This window comes from Haemaphysalis longicornis, unplaced genomic scaffold (genome assembly GCF_048455015.1).
Source record: "Haemaphysalis longicornis isolate Haplotype H1 unplaced genomic scaffold, Haemaphysalis longicornis Haplotype H1 scaffold_2, whole genome shotgun sequence".
Classification (NCBI taxonomy): domain Eukaryota; kingdom Metazoa; phylum Arthropoda; class Arachnida; order Ixodida; family Ixodidae; genus Haemaphysalis; species Haemaphysalis longicornis.
Genome location: NW_027526295.1, coordinates 34,152,260 through 34,167,814, shown reverse-complemented (window position 1 = coordinate 34,167,814; position 15,555 = coordinate 34,152,260). Strand labels below are relative to the sequence as shown.

Sequence of the window (15,555 nt, the reverse complement as noted above, 5' to 3'; positions counted from 1 at the left end):
TCAAGGTCGCTTAAGAAGTGCATTAGCACTTAAAAATTTTAAACAGCCTTCATAGAGGCCTTCAGTTGTTTAAGTTCACAAAACGTCTATGGAGAAGTGACTGTCCTTGTCGTTCCTTCCTCGTCCCCGTTTGTTTTGCGCAAGTCCAATCATGAATCGTTTCCAACTAGTCCAATCATGACTGTAGAAATTCTACCGAATATTTATAGAGGTGTTGAAAAGTTAGATCTTAATGAATTTCTGTGGGGAAATAGCTACAAAAAGTTTGTAGATTTTTTATGGGGGCAACCTTATTAGTTAAGAGCTCCTGATGAGTTTCTGTCGTGTTTCTTGTGACTGCATAAGATCTCCATAAAAACTCCTCAGAAATTCGCAATCCATTCTTGTGAAGGTGGAGTGGAAAGGGTTAGATTGAATTGGATTTAGATTGGATTGAATTGAAATGGATTGGATTGGATTGCATTGCAATAATTGAATTGTATTGGACTGGATTAGCTAGGAAATCGTTTCAGCAGCAGTAAGCACTCTCACGGGTGATTTACGGTAAGAAAGATCTCTATTGCTTCGCCCACTCGTCATGATGCACTTCGTGGAGATGCGTGAATTTTTACATCACTGGGGAATCTTTGACGTGCATCGAAATATCCACACACAATTTTTTTCGCTGCCCTCCAACTATGATGTGATTGTATGAATATGCTCCGTTCCGTTGCCCTTTCCTCTTCCTTGCTACATTTGGTATATATAACACTGAAATCAGCTTAACCTGTACTCTGAAGACAGAAAGTTTTCCCCCTGAGACGGCAGTAACCTTTCCTTTTGTAATGTTTTCTGAGTGTATCGATGTCTTCAAAATCCTTATACAGATAAGAAGGAAAGAAATAATTTATTTGTTCGGAGTCTTTACAGGAGCGCGAGCAGAGGCTTTATATCCTGAGAAAGACCTCGCCACCATACCACAGTTTGCAAACAGGACATGTAGTAACACTGATCAAATTTAGTATAGCCGAAGGTCGCTCGATAACACACACAAGAAATATCAGACGATTACAGAGTAGAGCTTAAAAACCATAGGCTTTCACTTCAAAAAATCACACATATACTTTATTAATTGATGCGATTGTAGGGTTTAACTCGCCGACGCAACACAGGCTATGGGGCCCGCAGTAGTGGAGGGCTCCGGATTAATTTTGACCACCTGGGGACCTTTAACGTGCGCCAAAATCTCATACACACGGGCGTTTTTGCATCTCGCCTCCATCGGAAAAGCGGCCGCCGTGGCCGGGAATCGAACCCGCGACCTCGTGCTCAGCAGCGCAACGCCTTGGCCATTGAGCCACCGCGGCGGGTATATACTGTCAGCGCCGCGGACAGCGCCGCGGAGAAGAGGGCACAACAAGAAGAACAAGAAGAAGGAGCAGCACCTCCTCCTGCCGTGATTGTCCACCCTGAACACCAAGAGGCCGACCTCATCCCGAGCCAAGACTTGGTGCGCCTGATCAAGCACGCGAGTCCGTGCGTGGCCGTGCGCAAGCGCCAGGACATCATGTACCGGGACGAATACTACAACTTGAACTTGATGAGGATTACAAACGCGCAACAACATCAGCTACTGCGCGAGATCATCCACCGGGATTCACACGACGGAGAAACCCTCTCTTTTTGGCCCGCGGGACCCGCTCACGTGACCGGTTTTAGGCTCCGCCCCTCGTTGGGGATAGCCCGTGGTGGCTCCACGAAAGAAAATGCCTCCGCATGTTTTCGCTCGACGGCGGTGGCCCTCGGCGGGGAATGGAACCTGTTCCTCGGCGCTGTCGTCTGCTAGTCACTCCCGGTAGCTCCGCACGTGTGGATGCGCCGCCAGGCCGGATAATCCGGTCACGTGCTGTTGACGTCACATATCCGTCCGCCTCCGTGAGAGGGTTTCTCCGTCGTGTGAATCCCGCTTTACAGTTCTTCTTCACCGAACAGGCCGGTGTGGCAAGACGTTCGTCCTCCGGCTTGCCATGGACCTCTACAACCGGTACAGCAACACTGGCAACAACACCGCCTACAACGCTTTCGTTATCTGCGCGAGCACCGGAAAGGCGGCTGTGGCAGTGGGATGAACCACGGTGCACGCGGCGTTCAAGCGCTCTCGGAAGACCACCGACCCCAACAAGGACGGAGGCCTCAGCGCCAGCGCGTTGAACACCTTTCGCGTGGCCTTCCACAACGTGAAATGGGTGATCATAGACGAGATGAGCATGATGTCCGCAGACAGCCTAAACGCAGTCGACTGCAGTCGACCCCATGGCTGCTTCGCATACTGCTCAGGGTTCCCCTACGGGAAGATGGTGAAATTTAAAAAAAAATCCTACAACTACAAAGGATGACTTCACAACTAACATGACACAAGCTTCCAAAAGAAGTTTTATCACAAAAGACATATTGATATGTGAAACATTTAAGGTCATATACTTTATTATACATACTCAATACCACGGCATAAAAGGTGGACTTTATTACGGTCTTAGAATGAATGTTATTTGTGTAATGAGACCATGTAAACGATTGAATAATAGCTGGTACTTGGTATTGAAAGTGCTGTTTTCCGTAGTTTGTTCTCCCTGTTGTGGTTTTGCTTCGCAGATGACGCATGTTTTAAATATATTTCTTATTTTCTTGTGCGTTATGGAAACACTTCAAATATAATTGCTGAACCCATTGTAAATACCTAAAATATTAGTGTTGTGGTGTTTTTAGAATGGAATATTTTTTTATTTAACATAAGCCAACGCGCCGACGCTGCACAGGCGATGAGGCGCGTCGTAGGGGGGGTGGGGGCTCTTCATTAATTTTGACCACCTGGGGATCTTTAACGTTCGCCGAAATCTCGAACACAAACGAGTGTTTTAGGCTATATAGGCAGTCGCGAAGGACAAGGATTGGCGGTGCAACAGCTGGTGATCGACCGAACGAAACAAGAGGTGTTTAAATAACATATGCTTTGTTTTATGTAAATAAGACCGGCTTTCCGCACGGGTGTTTCCCGCACAACTATGCCGTCACGTAGAAACCAACTTCTATCCCACAGGTAACATGACACAGGTCCTGTTTTACGGTCCCGATAACTATAGCACAACCTTCAGTTTTCGTCAGTGGCACGCACTAACCTCTGAAATGCACTTTACCAAGGTTCTGCTGAAAGATATTGGCAACATCACTCATTTTTAACGTTCACATGTAGGCAACAGTTTGCCCAAGTCTCGCCGTCGATTGAATCGCAAATATTACCAGGGATGCCGAGCTCGTATAAGGAAAATGATATCAATGCAAGATATTACAGAAGCTGCTTTAAACTTAGCTAGTGCAGAGCAAAAAGAAAACTTGCACAGCCTGGTCTGGATGGCAATCTAACCGATGTCCTCATGGTATGCTGCAACACGCTTCCCGATCGCCACGACGGTCCGATGGCTCTAGGTTACTACTACTTGACGTGCAAAAAGCATTGCGGATTTAGACTTGTAGACCTGTGTTATGCAAAGGTAATTCGGCCTAGAATATTGAGCCTGCTGATTGCCAGAGTGGCCATTAGGAGAATAGAACGCTAAGTTTCTGCTAAATCACATTCTTCTCGCGTGAAATGGTAGCTACCTTAAGATGCATCATGTGCCACCTAGGGTCGTACCTCAGAATACCATCATAGCCGAGTAGTAATAATCCTGCTTTAGTACAGGGCCACCGCGAAACATGTCACCCGAGAAGCATCAATAAAGGCGATAAGAACCTGGCCATTGGCCGCGTTACGTTGGGACAAACAGTGCGCTTACAGTCATGTCATCCACAGGTACCTCCCGCTGCACGTGCCATGACTGTTTTTTTCCTCGTGTAAAGCTTTAACGGTATGCCTATTTATGTTAGGAAAATGTGCAGCCCTTGCAAGCGTTGTTTGCTAAGGTCACTCCTGTAATATAGAGTAGACATAGAGAAGAAAAAATGACAAGGGAACTGATAACACGAACACACGCCTTGACATCAACAACAGTTTAATGTATTGGGGGGCGCATTGCGGCCATGAAATTATGAGAATTCAACACTAATATTTCGCATATACTCCATTATAAGGAGTGCGGAGGTGTGTTTTATTTTAAATGCCAATGCATTTCTTAGTCGGGGGTTGTCGTGCGTTGGCCGGCGTGCGCCTAGCAACAGCTGTGGCGCACCTAGCAACCGGAGCATGTGGTAGCTCGGGCGGGAGTAGCGGAGGGCAAGGGGAGAGGAGGAGCGCGCTCGGCGTGAGGGCGCTCGCATCGCGGAGCTCGGGCGGAGTGGTGGAGAGTGAGTGGACAGGAGGAGCGCGCTCGGGCGTGTGAGGGCGCTCGCACCGCGGAGCTCGGCGGGAGAGAGAGCTCGCGCGCGGGGCCGGCGTGTTGCGCGGGTCTCTCTCTCCTCTCCGCGTACCCTCTCTCCGCTCGCGGCGCTCGGAAAAATATATCTACCATTCACGGGAGTTGCATTGATCTGGTGTTTACGCGAAACTGTGCCGCGCGTATGCTTCTCCAAGACCCTTTGACCGTGCACTTCAGCGACCACAAGGCGGTGATTGTGGCCGTCAGGTACAACGATAACACAAACAGGTGCTGATGAATGAATAAATGGTTACGTTCACACTGTCGTCTTTCTTCATTAAGTACGCCATTAATAATAATTACTCGCAGCGCACTCATCGGTGCACCCAATGCATTCGCATTTCCGTACGATCCCCTTCGGGGAGGTGGGGGGATTTTTTTATGAATAATTTCGTACTCTTGTAAAAGCTCAGTTTTACTATTAACCCAAACCCTTGGTAAAAAATACTACGTACGCATCTCAAAACGGAGTGGTGAGGTTTAATTTTGTTTCAATCCCACTAATGTGTTTGGTTTGCAGTGGTCTTTTTGGCGCAATCGGTACACTATGCGTGAGTTTCAAACCATTGCATTTCATTTTTTCTAACCCTCCCAAAGGGGTGGAACGTAATGGTCCAGCACTCTTTCGTTATTCATTTTACCTCTGTGGTCACAGCACTTCCCATTACGCGCTTAACAGAAATTATAATTGAAGGTTGAGGAAATTTACATGCACACACAGAGGCACAGCGACTTCGCGATATTATAGTCGTACACTTTCAGAAGACTAAACTCGGAAGCGCTGCACACTTCATTTTCAGGAAGCAAAACTCGTTGTGTGATTTACCTGATCAACAAATACCTGTTTTAACATCTCTTATTGGGGCCACAATTGTTTTTCGACCTACATTTTGTCATTTGCTTTGCCACAGGTTCAGCCGTATACCCGTTCATCATAGAACAAAGAACTGACCTTACAACTCTGGCAGCGGTGGTTGCGGCGACCAGTCCACGCATCTAATTCTCGCACTCTGCAATCCAGGTTTGCCTCCCTGCCCCGCCCTGGTGTGACGCTGCTTCGCCTCCTGCCATATCAGCGCAGTTTCATCGCCGTGCGTGGCTAACTTCCACGTGTGGCCACACCACTGCGTATCGCCGTCGCCAACCTCGTCTTCGACGCAGCTCCCTGCGGCTGCGCGAACTACTGTTGGCCCCGCCATAAAAGGCCCCTGGAAGGCGATCCGTCCCACTCTGGCAGCGGTGGTTGCGGCGACCAGTCCACGCATCTAATTCTCGCACTCTGCAATCCAGGTTGGTTCCACGAAATTTGAGGTTCAGAGGTCTCTCTATTGTTTGCTTACGCCGCAGCTGCTGCCCAGATCTCTGTTTTGCCGTACTTGCTCTGTGCTGAATGATGCCGACGAGTGTGGAACTCGCAAAAAGGATTGAGTTGCTCGAGGGCCTACTCAAGGGGAACTTAGATGCATTAGTGCTTGAACTAACAACAAAAATCAAAGAAAATCTTAGCGAACAAGGGCTCGGTGAGCAGGCCTCCTTGGCTGAAAGTGTTCAGCTTATGAGCGACCTATTTGATGAGATGAAGGAGAAACAGGTCGAGCTCATTTCCACGAACAAAGCACTTGTGTTGCGCAACAACGAACTAGAAAAGAAAGTTGCCGACCTAGAACAGTACTCCCGAAGCAACAATGTAGAGATTAGAGGTGTTCCCTCTACCCAGGGAGAGGACTGTGCGGCGATCGTTCAACAAATAGGGGAGGTCTCTGAGTGTCCTGTTGCGCCATCCGACCTAGACATCGTGCACCGCGTTCCCGCGAAATCTGGTGACAAAAACATAATTGCCCGCTTTCTATGTCGCGAAAAGAAGAACGATTTCTTGCGCAAGGCCAGGAAGGCTCGTCTGTGTGCCAACCAGATTGGTTTTCCGGAAAGCTTTAAGACGCCAGTGTTCATAAATGACCATCTCACCGCTGACAACAAAAGGCTATTCGGCAAGGCACTTGCTCTCAAAAAGCAAAAGGGCTGGCAGTTCTTGTGGACTGATAACTGCCACATCTTGGCGCGTAAGACAAGCGACAGTAAGACGTATCGCATTTCATCCGAATCTGACCTGCACGTTTTCACCTAATATCACTCATCTCATCTCTTGCCGCTTCCCCCGCGCAACTGCGCGCCCAAAACTTTCATGTCGCTGCTATCTCCAGACAACTTTAATCATATTCTACCAAAAAATAATTTTTCATTGATTCACTTCAACGCGCGAAGCTTACGAAAAAATAATGATGATATCAATAACTTTATCACGTCCCTGGACCACCATTTCTCAGCAATATGCATTTCTGAAACGTGGCTTTCTGATAGCGATAATAACTTGCATGGATTTTCACCTTATCAGGCTGAATACTGTCATCGACCCTCCGATAGCTACGGAGGGGCTGCCATTTTTCTTGATCCCACCGTCGTTTACACCCGCAGGCATGATCTATCTTTCAATATTAGCAACTGCGAAGCTGTTTGGTTAGAAATAGAAGATCCTTTACTTGCATATAATCGTAAAAATTTCGTTCTTGGCTCAGTCTATCGTTCCCCGTCCTCTTCTGTTCCTGAATTTCTTCATGCTCTTGATACCATTCTTAACAAGCTATCATTCGAAAATAAGAACGTTTTGATATTAGGTGACATAAACATTAATCTTCTCGATACAAGTGCTAAAGTATACACTGACTACACTGATTGCTTCTCTGGCTATGGGCTCGAATCCCTGATTAACACCTACACAAGATGCAGCCCAAGGGGTTCTCAAACACTTCTAGATCACGCATTATCTAATCTAACCCCGACTCCAGTATCTGGTGTACTGTGCACTGACATAACTGACCATTATCCTATTTTTGTTTCATTAGATCGTTCAGCTTCACCCCCTGATAAATCCTTCTTTACTTCTGTTTTTTCTAAACATAAATTTACTGATTCCATTCTCAGTACTGACTGGTCTGGTGTTAATACTGCTGTTGACCCTGTGAAGGCTGTCGATGACTTCTGTACGTTGTTTTTGAAGGCTGTATCGTTGAGCACAACAACTGTTAAATGTAAAAATCAGTTCAAACACGCATGCAACCCTTGGATGACGAATGCCTTACTGACCAGTTTACGCAAAAAAGATAACCTTTACCGGAAAACAAAACGTCAACCTTTTAACACTGCTTTAGCCCAACGTTATAAAAAATATACTAATACTCTCAGTAATCTACTTAAGCTTGCTAAAGGCAATATTATGAAACTGAATTTACGAATAATAGCCATAACCCCCAAAAACAATGGAAACTAATCGGTGAATTTTTAAATACACGGTCCTCGCGTAATAATTTTCATAAAATTAACTTTAACGAAACCGTCTTTCTTCAGCCATCCGACGTTGCTAATGCTTTCAGCAACTTTTTCTCGTTATCAACCCCAAGCATTACCACTACTGATCAGCAGTCCCTACCCCGCTCCCCACACTCGTTTTATCTGTACCCCGTTACTGCCAATGAAGTGTACTTAACGATTTGTAACCTCAAAAATACCAGTCCCGGTTTGGATAACATTTCCATGAATCATTTGAAACTTGTTGCTCATATCGTTTCAGAAACAATAAGTATCATAACTAATACTATTTTTAAGTCTGGCATTTTTCCTAAAAACTTAAAGATGGCGAAGGTTGTTCCAGTATTTAAGAAAGGTAACAAGGAGTTAATTAACAACTACAGACCAATTTCAATTCTTTCGAGTTTGAGCAAGATCATCGAACAGTTACTTGTAAAACGCTTAACTAACTATCTAAAAAAGTTTAACGTAATAGATAATTCACAATTCGGTTTTCGTGCGGGAAGTTCCACTAGCTTGGCTTTACTAACCTTAACCGATTTTATTAAAAAATCTATTGATTGTGGTAAATATGTTGGCTCAGTATTCTTAGACTTCACAAAAGCTTTCGATACCATTAATCACAAAATTTTATTTATGAAACTGGAAGCATATGGTATAACCGGTCCAGCACTTACTCTATTAAAAAATTACTTGGTTGATAGGCAATACGTGGTAGCTGCAGCTGGCTCGTTCTCTGACTGTCAAACTATTAACCAAGGTGTCCCGCAGGGTTCCATTCTCGGTCCCTTATTGTTTAATATTTATATCAATGACTTACCCAGCTTTTTACACCGATACAATTGTCTTTTGTATGCTGACGATACCACAATAACATTATCAGACACATCTATAGTATCTCTAACTGATAAATGAAACGCTGCTTTAACGGGTGTAACTGAGTGGTGCTGCAGAAATAATTTAATTATTAATCCTACTAAGACCAAATTTATGATCTTTAGAAGCCACCAGAAAGTGTTAGGTATGTTGCCAGAATTAAGACTTGGCTCTAATCGGATCGTATCATGCGACTGCGTCCAATTTCTTGGTATAATTCTTGACACTAAAATTAAGTTCACATCTCACGTTGATCATACCAGAAAAAAAATGGCATTTGGCATCCGGGCATTGCTGAAGGCTCGACCATTCTTTCCAACCAAAGCTTTGTTATCACTTTACTTCGCTTTCATGCACAGTCATATCAACTATGGAATCACTGCTTGGGGTAACACATATCACACCCACCTATCATCCATTCAGCACATTCAAAATCAAGCTATCCGTATCATTACTAGCAGCCCTCGCCATTCACGTGCATCACCTCTACTCCGCGAAAATTCAGTTTTATCGGTCACAGCATTGTTTGATTATAACTTAGGTATTTCTTTTTTCAAACTACTCAACAACCAATTATGTTTTGAACTTCTTGACGTAGGTACTTTAGTGAACCATAACACTACTAGATTTGCCTTGAATAATAACTTGTTGTTACCTAAGGTAAAAACTAATTATGGCCAGCAAACATTCCATTTTGCCGCAATTAATCTATGGAACCGCCTACCACTTAATATTAAATCATCACATTCTATCACAGCCTTTAAAAAATCTCTAAAAAATCTTCTTCTAACCTGATATGTTTCCTAATTTCTTTGTTTTGCTGGTTTGACTTTCGTCATTTGTTTGCACAGTAGTTTTTTGTGTACTTTTGTAAACCGTTAGTATTTAATTATGTATAATGATAATTTGTTTTTTGAATGCCGTGTTTATGTACATAGCTTAATATTTTAGTAACTTCCATATGAAAACCATGCACTACATGTTCTTGCTAATTTGTTTTCTTCACAAATGGTTTATTGCACTTGTTTTCGCTTCCACTGCTGCTTCTGTAACGTTTTTTGCGTACTTCATCATGGAGGGTCCCAGTGCAGTCGCTGACTTCGGGACCCTTGTCTGTAAATTTTCTTTGTAATCCGTTTACTTTTTATGAATAAACTTCAACTTCAACTTCAAAAAAAAAAAGCTGGTCATAGCTCCAAATCCCACCCTGAATATGGAAGCAGTTTCTATTTTCAGCGACACCATCATAGACAGAATAATGGTGAATGGAAAGTTCAAAGATGTATTGGTGAGACATTTTGATTCCTAAATGGTAATGTATATCAAGCGCAGAGAAAGCCGCTCCCTCGTTTGTTTTGTTTGAGAAACTGCACTACTGACTGAGTGGGATTTAGAGTTAATTTGAAATTTGCGGATGATGGATACTACAACTAATCGTCCACAGTGGAGCTGTGTTAAGCTGCATTTAGAAGAGGACACTTCACAATGGGTTACAATGTTCATCCATTGTGAAATCAAAATAACTTTACTTTACATTTAAAACTTGAACGATCGTTTCATTAATATATATATTGTGAGCACAGGCGCCATCGTTGTTTCATAACTGTTACTCGAATGGCCAATCCCACCTAGCAACTCATCATCAGTGTGGCGCACGCGAGCACCACACCATCTTCTTCATCTTCCATCCTCGCGCCTTCTTCACCATCGTTTTTCGCAACGGCCTCTCGGCGAGGTTGCGTCGTCATTAAACGCGTCCCTCAAGTCTCCCGTGTCCGAGTCTTGCACGTGGTGGAGGTGCACCTCGATCCACGTACGCTCTCCCCGGCTTCTCCCTGGATCTTCACTCAGGTCGGCGTGTTCATCATCCCACTCACAGCATGCCACAAGGCGATCCGACCAACCCTGCCGATGGCCCAGCTCCCGCAAGCCCGCTTGCCCCAGCCTGGATGATCACAAGCCCGCAGCGAGACCCTCAGAAGTTTTCAGGACTTCCTGGGGAAGACGTAAAGGATTGGCTCGACGATTATAACCAGGTGAGCGCCTACAATCGGTGGGATGATAAGCTCAAGCTCGCCAGCGTCAATTTTCATCTAAGAGAAGTCGCTAAGACATGGTACCTGAATAACAAGGAGGACTTACCTGACTGGTCGCGGTTCACCGCAGAAATACGTCGCATATTTGGCACGTCCACTTTGCGCTCAGACGCGGCCAAGAAGAAGCTTGCTGAACGCTATCAGCACCCCGCCGAATCGTACACGTCGTACATTGAAGACGTTTTGGCTTTATGTAAGCGAGTGAACCAAGAAATGGCTGAGTCTGATCGAGTGAAGCACATCCTCAAGGGCATTTCTTCCTTTGCGTTCAACGCGCTCGCCGTGCAAAACCCGACCACCGTGGGTGATATCGTGACGATTTGTCAGCGCCTAACTGATGTCCAGGCCTTGCGCCTGCAGCCATCATCTTCCGACACAGTTGTACCTGACCAAGGCAACCTGCGAACCATGATAAGAGCAATATTCCGCGAAGAGCTGCATGGGCAGGCGTCATCGAGCTTTCCGGTGGTGCAGCCACAGACATTCGGCTCCAGTCTGCGGGAGATTTTCAAGGAAGAATTGGCCGCAGTCACGTGTTCTTCACCTCCGAAGCCCGACTTTCGCGCCGGGCCTGCGCACTCTGATGTGGTTGCGATGCCACACATCCCTTCCTCGCCCTCCGTTCCTGAGGCTTCCCATGTTCACCTGGCCCCCGTCTCCGCTGCATACCAACCGGCCACATACCATGCACCATACTACCCACCATGGCGGCCGCCTCGCCCAACATACTACTACTGCGGCATCCGGGGCCATATTTCCAAGTTCTGCCGACGGCGCCAGCGGGATGAACGTCAAGTATTTTCTACTCCGCCACGGGGTGATCCCCGGTCCACGTATGACTACCGACCGCAGCCATTTACCTATTCTCGCCGCCGCTCACCTTCTCCTCCGGACTCCGTTGATGATCGTGCCACCAGCAGGTCTGACCGCCGCCGATCCCCTTCACCTTTCCGTCGATTTTCGTCTCCCCTCCGTCCAGCCTCTCAGAACGTCGACCGCCGCGCGGAAAACTAGGAGCCCCAGTTCAGGGAGGTAGAACTGCGTCACACGGAAAAAAGACAAGTCCTCCTGACCGGCCATGCAATATTTTGGAAGTTGTTGTTGAAGGAATTCCCGTCGAAGCTTTAGTGGACACTGGCGCGAGCATTTCCATTATTCATGCAGACTTGTGTTCGCGGCTACGGAAGGTCAGAACTCCTTATGTTGGTCCTGCTCTACGCGGCGCCAACAAAAATGCGATTCATCCTTCCGGGCAATGTACAGCGCGTGTATTCATCGAAGGCATCCGTCATCACATTCTATTCGCGGTATTAGCCCCATGTGCTCATCAGATGATCCTAGGTTGGGACTTCTTGTCATCAGCATCTGCTATCATTTCCTGTCGTGCACCCGCCCTTTCTCTTACTGACACGGCTTTCGACACGGTACCGGACGGGCGAATACGTCAATTGGTGTCAGCTTCCGATTTTGTCCTGCCTCCTGGAGAATCCGTATTTTCCATCACGTCTGACAGCATTGTCGATGGCGATGCGCTCATCGTGCCAGCTGGACACTTCATTCCCAAAGGACTTATGATGCCGGCATGCCTTGTCCGTTTTTCTTCCGCTTCAGCTCTCGTAGCCGCTGTGAACACTACGACTGAACCCATTTTGCTACCTCAAGGCGCTACTATTGCTTCTGTGCCCCGCGAGTATCCCGTAATCGTTCTTCTGGTCTCTTCGCTTTCTTCGGACCAACCGAGCCACGCATCAAAGTCCTCGCCTTCCCTTTTTGCTAGTATCATCAGTTCTGACCTGACCTCGGATCAAAGAGAAGCATTGCTCAAGTTGTTGACTAAGCACCGAGGATCATTTGACTGCTACTCTTCCGTCCTTGGCCAGACCTCTGCCGCAACCCATCGAATCGAAACGGACAACTCCTGCATCGTCCGTCGCCGCCCATATCGTGTGTCTCCGTCAGAAAGAAAAATTATTCAGGAAAACGTGGATGATATGCTGAAGCGGGACATCATTCGGCCATCATCGAGCTCTTGGTCATCACCCGTTGTACTAGTTCGGAAGAAAGACGGAAGCGTGCGATTTTGTGTCGATTACCGAGCCCTGAACAAGATAACTCGTAAAGATGTATACCCGATGCCGCGTATCGACGACGCTCTAGATACCTTGCAAGGTGCACAATTTTTCTCCAGCCTTGACCACCGGTCAGGATACTGGCAAATTCCTATGGATGAGGCCGACAAAGAAAAAACAGCCTTCGCCACACCAGATGGTTTGTTTGAGTTTAACGTTATGCCTTTCGGGTTATGCAACGCGCCTGCAACCTTTGAGCGCATGATTGACAATGTTCTTCGTGGCTTAAAGTGGTAGACGTGCCTCTGCTACCTTGACGACATTGTTATCTTTTCTTCTACCTTTGACGAACACCTTCACCGTCTAGACGTAGTTTTAACGAGCCTCGCCAATGCTGGCTTGCAAATAAACACCAAGAAGTGTCGCTTTGCGAGCAAATCAATCAAAGTTCTGGGGCATGTCGTCAGCAGTGATGGAATTCGCCCCGATCCCGACAAGATCAACGCCGTAGTTAATTTTCCGCGACCTCTTCGTCAAAAAGACCTTCGAAGTTTTCTGGGCTTGGCGTCCTACTTCCGTAGGTTCATCCGCAATTTTGCCGAAATAGCGTCGCCACTCAATAAACTACTAGCATCGGCGACCCCCTTTACCTGGTCTGATGACTGCGAAGCTGCATTCCAGACACTCAAGGATGCCTTGACTTCTGGACCGGTTCTCTGCCACTTTGATGATGGTGCTCCCACTGTACTCCACACGGACGCCAGTGGACACGGTATCGGCGCGGTCCTCCTACAACGCAACTCATCATCAGTAGAGCAAGTTGTGGCCTATGCAAGCCGGACTTTAACACCTGCGGAGCAAAACTACACTATAACGGAAAAGGAATGCCTTGCCGTTGTTTGGTCCGTCCAAAAATTTAGACCGTACTTGCACGGGCGTCATTTCTCGGTTGTGACTGACCATCACGCGCTTTGCTGGTTGTCGTCACTGAAAAATTTGTCGGGCCGCCTCGGACGTTGGATTCTCCGTCTACAGGAATATGATTTTACAGTGACCTATAAGTCAGGGAAGAAACACATGGATGCGGACGCTCTTTCCCGCTGCCCGCTGTCGCCTCAGTCAGATGATAAGCATCCTGGTGTTAACTCCCTAATTTTGCCGATTGCACCTGCAGATTACGATACCTACCACTTGCCTGATAACCTGATCTCTCTGCAGCGGTCCAACACGTACTGCCGAGACCTCATCAATCGCCTCGGCGGCTTGGCGCAGCCTTCTAACAGCCGCTCGCGTCGCCAGCTGGACAAATTTCGACTTTTGAATGGCGCTCTGTACCACTACAATTACCATCCTACCGGCGACAGATGGGTTCCTGTGATTCCCCGTTCGCTTCGAAAGGAGATTCTAGAAGTTTTCCACGATGCCGCCACCGCTGGCCATCTGGCGTTTCGCAAAACATACGACCGCATCAAGAGCCGGTTCTTCTGGCCTGGCCTCGCCACCAGTGTCGCCAAGTATGTTGCATCTTGTGCTGCTTGCCAGCTTAGAAAACATAAAACCACTGTACCTGAGGGACTGTTACAACCAATGCCATGTCCGTCCGCTCCTTTCCACGTGCTGGGAATTGACTTGTACGGGCCCTTGACATTGACGACAGCAGGTAACCGTTGGATCGTCACTGCGGTGGACCATTTAACCAGATACGCCGAAACTGCCCCGCTTCGTACCGGCTGTGCTTCAGAGGTGGCTCATTTCTTTCTAAAGGAAATATTCTTGCGACACGGCCCTCCCCGCATTCTTCTCAGCGACCGCGGAAAAACCTTCCTCTCAACACTGCTGAATGAAGTCCTTCGCGCTGCTGGTACCGTCCACAAAACCACATCGAGCTACCATCCCCAAACAAATGGGCTGACTGAGCGATTTCACCGCACCCTCTCCGATATGCTTTCGTTTTATATAAGCCCTGACCACACGAATTGGGACACCGTTTTACCTTTCGTCACTTATGCGTACAACACCGCAACCCAACGAACTACTGGCTTTTCGCCCTTCTTTCTTGTTTACGGCCGCCCTCCATCTTCCGTCCTCGATGCTGCTTTCTTTTCTGCACCTGCCTCTCCGCAAGCGGATGTCCCAGGAGAGATTTTCTCTCGCCTTGAACACTGCCGCCGTCTCGCACAGTTGAACACCCAGGCCTGTCAAGAAGACCGCAAGTCTCGTCATGATGCGACGCATCGGACTGTTTCCTTTCAACCAGGCGATGAAGTGTTACTTGCGACTCCCATGCGTGCAGTGGGATTATGTGAAAAGTTACTTCCACGTTTCATCGGTCCTTACACCGTTCTGGAGCAGACTTCTCCAGTAAACTATCGAGTGGCTCCTACTCGCCCCACGTCCGACCGCCGGCGCCGCGGAACTGAAATTGTCCATGTCTCGCGCATCAAGCCGTTTCATCGGCGCCCCTCATCTCTTTAGCGCCTGGAGGCGCCCCTTCCGCCGCGGGGGGGATATTGTGAGCACAGGCGCCATTGTTGTTTCATAACTGTTACTCGAATGGCCAATCCCACCTAGCAACTCATCATCAGTGTGGCGCACGCGAGCACCACACCATCTTCTTCATCTTCCATCCTCGCGCCTTCTTCACCATCGTTTTTCGCAACGGCCTCTCGGCGAGGTTGCGTCATTAAACGCGTCCCTCAAGTCTCCCGTGTCCGAGTCTTGCAATATATATATATATATATATATATATATATATATATA

The 15,555-nt window shown here is 47.2% G+C and overlaps 1 long non-coding RNA gene across 1 annotated transcript in view; it reads left to right on the top strand.

Annotated features, from left to right (window-relative positions):
• Positions 1-15,555, top strand: part of LOC144167050 (uncharacterized) — a 64,989-nt gene that overhangs the window by 40,203 nt on the left and 9,231 nt on the right. Inside the window, exon 2 of the long non-coding RNA XR_013321832.1 lies at positions 5,413-5,681. This is a non-coding gene — a long non-coding RNA (uncharacterized LOC144167050). The remainder of the gene's footprint in view (positions 1-5,412; positions 5,682-15,555) is intronic.